The sequence below is a fragment of the Nerophis lumbriciformis genome, linkage group LG14 (assembly GCF_033978685.3).
Source record: "Nerophis lumbriciformis linkage group LG14, RoL_Nlum_v2.1, whole genome shotgun sequence".
Taxonomy (NCBI): Eukaryota; Metazoa; Chordata; class Actinopteri; order Syngnathiformes; family Syngnathidae; genus Nerophis; species Nerophis lumbriciformis.
The window spans coordinates 15,001,324-15,006,323 of NC_084561.2; the positions used below are offsets into that span (position 1 = coordinate 15,001,324).

The 5,000-nt window shown below is 39.8% G+C and overlaps 1 protein-coding gene across 2 annotated transcripts in view; it reads right to left on the reverse strand.

The window, feature by feature from the left end:
• Positions 1-5,000, reverse strand: part of LOC133616571 (adhesion G protein-coupled receptor D2) — a 314,512-nt gene that overhangs the window by 737 nt on the left and 308,775 nt on the right. The gene's annotated exons all lie outside the window — the stretch shown is intronic.

Sequence of the window (5,000 nt, forward strand, 5' to 3'; positions counted from 1 at the left end):
AATGTTTCTGATTTAAAAGTGAGTTTTTCCTTTTAAAAGTTACAAATAACCCATTAAATTGATTTTAATTGAAACGTTGATTTTAGATACAAGTGTTTGTGTTGTATTAAGTTTGTGTGTTGATGCACTAGAGGATGTTTTATGTGTCATATGTCCATACGGTTTCCTGTCCGCAGGGAAGAAAAAGTGCAGCGTCAGCCCCAATTGGCACCAATGTGTCAGCAACAAGTCAAATTCAATACAGTTTGTCTTTATTTTTATGCTCTGCGAGATCCGACACCCAAAAGGAGGAAAATACCGCATATCTCGAAAACGTCTCCAAACTTTAGACAAAACAGAAGGTGATGAGACGTTCACAACTAAGTAACATAACTTTTCCTAGAGAAGGGTATCGGGCAAGGAACTTCAACCGGCAGCCTGGGGGCCAAATTCGGCCTGAATGACACCATACCAGCCCCTAGGGTTGTACGGTGTATCGGTACAAATAAAGAATGAATTAAAAAATTATGAATTTAAAAAGGTACTACACTGCATTTGAAAAATACTGATAGAAAATGGATCGATGGATGGATGGTACTTTTTTTTTTAATGCGCCGGCTGATGGCGCATGTCGCGAGTCATCATCAACACACACACAGCCCACTTGCAAGCAGAAACAATGTGGAGACAAAAGAGGGAGAATGGACTTATGTTGGCTAATGGTAAAGGTGGCACTTTAAACATTGAAGAGCTGCACTTAAAGCGGTGGGAAAAAAGAAGGAAGAAGAAGAAGAAAAAGAAGAAGAAGAAAAAGGAAGAAGAAGACAAAGAAGAAAAAGAAGAAGAGGAAGAAGGAAGAAGGAGGAGAAAGAAGAAGAAGGAAGAAGAAGAAAGAAGAAGAAGAAAAATAACAATAAGACGAAGAAGGAAGAATAAGAGGATGAAGGAAGAAGAAGAAGAAGAAGAAGAAAAAGAAGAAGAAGAAGAAGAAGAAGAAGAAAAAGAAGAAGAGGAAGAAGGAGGAGAAAGAAGAAGAAGAAGAAGAAGGAAGAAGAAGAAAGAAGAAGAAAAATAAGAAGAAGAAGAAGAAGGAAGAATAAGAGGATGAAGGAAGAAGAAGAAGAAGAAGACGAAAAATAATAATAATAATAATAATAATAATAATAAGAAGAAGAAGAAGAAGAAGAAGAAGAAGAAGAAGAAGAAGAAGAAGAAGAAGAAGAAGAAGAAGAAGAAGAAGAAGAAGAAAAATAAATAGAAAAAGAAGAAGAAGAAGAAGGAGAAGAAGCAGAAGAAGAAGAAAAAGAAGAAGAAGAAGAAGAACAAAAGAAGAAGAAGCAGAAGAAAAATTGATTGATTGATTGATTGAGACTTTTATTAGTAGGTTGCAAGAAGAAGAAGAAAATAAGAAGAAGAGGAGGAAAAAAATTAAAAAGAAGAAGAAAGAAGAAGAGGAAGAAGGAAGAAGAGGAAGAGGAAGAAGAAGAAGAAGAAGAAGAAGAAAAATAAATAGAAAAAGAAGAAGGAGAAGAAGCAGAAGAAGAAGAAGAAGAAGAAAAAGAAGAAGAAGAAGCAGAAGAAGGAGAAGGAGAAGAAGAAGGGGAAGAAGGAGAAGGAGAAGAAGAAGGAGGAGAAGAAGCAGAAGAAGAAGAACAAGCAGAAGAAGAAGAAGAAGAAAAAGAAGAGGAGGAAAAAGATTAAAAAGAAGAAGGAAGAAGAAGAGGAAGAAGGAAGAAGAGGAATAAGGAAGAAGAAAAAAAAGAAGAAGAAGAGAAGGAAAAAGTTTAAAAAGAAGAAGGAAGAAGAAGAAAGAAGAAGGAAGAAGCATAAGAAGACGAAGGAGAAGGAGAAGAAGAAGGAGAAGAAGAAGAAGAAGCAGAAGAAGAAGAAGAAGAAGAAGAAGAAGGAGAAGGAAGAAGAAGAAGAGGAGGAAAAAGATTAAAAAGATGAAGGAAGAAGAAGAGGAAGAAGAAGAAGAAGAAGAAGAAGAAGAAGAAGAAGAAGAAGAAGAAGAAGGAAGAAGAAGGAAGAAGAATTTTTGACATGCTAGGTTATGAATAAATTACACATTCTTTTATTCTGTTCTTACATGGGGAAAACAGGTAACGGAAAATGATTTATTCCTCATAAATCACACGGTGTACAAACAAAAGAGACGCGGGGCGCTAAGGCAAAACTTAGCACAGGAATCAAAAAGGTAACAAGCATAGGCACTAGAAGCAAGGTACACCAACGTAACTGTTGCCTAAAGCAAACAAGGGGAAAACGGGAATAAGTAGCTCTCTGATTAGTGCCTGACACTAATCAGAGGCAGGTGAAACTAGTCAGCACCCAAATGGTAACCAAAACACACAAATTAAAGGGTGCTGAAAACAGAACTGAGGGAGTCAAAACTAAACAAAACACCATCCGGGCAACGGATCATGACAAGTAAAACATTTGAAACATTTTTTTGACAATGAAATTTGACCTGTGTCAAACAATTGTGTTCTTTTTTTTAAAGCAATCATTTATTAATCGCGATTGATCAAAAATCTGTTAATTATTTGACAGCACTAAATAATGTTGATTATTTTATTTTAAGTGCCCCACCCTCCATTAACCATTAATTATTTCATACATTAACAAGTGCTTTTATAATGTACTGAATATCATAATTCATAGGTGTAGAGGTTGCCCTCTAGTGGGTTCTTCAGACCACCACACACTGCCAGGAATTCAGGGTACAACACTGTTTTATTTCGTTCTCACGAGGTGCGAGCCTTTTGCTTCCCAGCAACAAGTCTTTTCTGCGTCTGCCCAGCAGCGCCTCCAACTCCAACTACTCGTCTCATCACGGCTGCTGCTAATAAAGGCGACGGGTGATTAGATAACAAGGCCCACCTGCGCAATCTACACACCTGTCGCTGTCTTCGTGGCTGGTCCTGGCAAATCCCCGGCAGGCCTGCAGGCCACGCCCCCCTCCACAATAGGGATGGTCAGCTTCCTACTGGCTCGGATATCGGGGGAACAAACCGGGATCCGATCAAAAAGTCATAAGTATTCTTATGCATATTTTCATGCAGACTAAAGCCTGCTGGTCAGAGACGGACGAGCAGCCGACGCTCACTTCAAGCTTGGCTTGCAGTGCCGGGCCCTCCTTGTCCATAAATGTGTTCAACCCGCCTGCCTTCACTCGCCCGGAATTTGTATAAATAATGTATATAAATTTATCCGCGGACTCTAACAAGTGCAGCCTGAGGTGAAAATACTCAGAAATGCATGCTGTGTGCGTCCCCCAAGGTGGACAGCGGCACCAAACGGGTAGAGTCCAACGATAACCGCGTAGATAGCGAGAAAAAAGGGGAAAAAAACGCACATAAATAACTTGCCAAAAGCAAGATAACACACACACACACACACACACACACACACACACAGATGTAACGCTGTCCGTTTCTAAACAGACTTTCCTTCCTACCACGCAAGCAGACCCTACAGTACTTGTGTGTGTCTGCAAGCGCCTCACTTGTGTTTATTGAGATGCGCTTTCTGCATAGTCACGCACACACAGCTGAAAAAACACCGCGCAAATATATTTGCTATCAATAAAACATTTTGCAATGTTATAGCAAGGAGTATCAGCCGATTCCGATATTGCTCCGGTACGATATCAGCACGAATCATACATATTTTTTCTAATTTTGTAGTGTTGAGATTTGATGAAGTAAAATGAACTCAACCAGAGAGAAAACACTAACCTATTTATTATTAATAGAGATGTCCGGTAATGGCTTTTTTGCCGATATCGTCCAACTCTTAATTACCGATTCCGATATCAACCAGTCGTGGAATTAACACATTAGTATGCCTAATTTTGTTGTGATGCCCCGCTGGATGCATTGAACAATGTAACAAGGTTTTCCAAAATAAATCAACTCAAGTTATGGAAAAAAAATGCCAACATGGCACTGCCATATTTATTATTGAAGTCACAAAGTGCATTATTTTTTTTAACATGCCTCAAAACAGCAGCTTGGAATTTGGGACATGCTCTCCCTGAGAGAGCATGAGGAGGTTGAGGTGGGCGGGGTGTATATTGTAGCGTCCCGGAACAGTTAGTGCTGCAAGGGTTTCTGGGTATTTGTTCTGTTGTGTTTATGTTGTGTTACGGTGCGGATGTTCTCCCGAAATGTGTTTGTCATTCTTGTTTGGTGTGGGTTCACAGAGTGGCGCATATTTGTAACTGTGTTAAAGTTGTTTACACGGCCACCCTCAGTGTGACATGTATGGCTTGTGACCTAGTAAGCTTGGCATTCACTTGTGTGTGTGAAAAGCCGTAGATATTATGTGATTGGGCCGGCACGCAAAGGCAGGGCCTTCAAGGCACGCCCCCAATATTGTTGTCTGGGTGGAAATCGGGAGAAATTCGGGAGAATGGTTGCCCCGGGAGATTTTCGGGAGGGGCACTGAAATTCGGGAGTCTCCCGGGTAAATCGGGAGCGTTGGCAAGTATGACTGGGAGACGCAACTGCTCTGTACTTCTCCCTACGTCCGTGTACCACTCCGTACAGCGGCGTTTTAAAAAGTCATAAATTTTACTTTTTGAAACCGATACCGATAATTTCCCATATTTACATTTTAAAGCATTTATCGGCCGATAATATCGGCAGTCCGATATTATCGGACATCTCTAATTATTAACCATCTGTAATGGACTTGTGCTGTCTGTAAGTTGAAGCGGTGCAGTAGGTGAACTCAAGACGCAATAAGTTGCACGATGCGGACACGTTTGTTCCTGGATACTTTGTAATATGCTTCTGCCTTGGAGACTGTGTAGGTGTAAGTACAAACCCCGTTTCCATATGAGTTGGGAAATTGTGTTAGATGTAAATATAAACGGAATACAATGATTTGCAAATCATTGTATTCTGTTTATATTTACATCTAACACAAGGGGTTTGTAATATGCAACTATAATTATTTGATACTTGTTTATATGGATAAATGTGCTGGTTTGGACTGTAATATTGTTCAGTTAA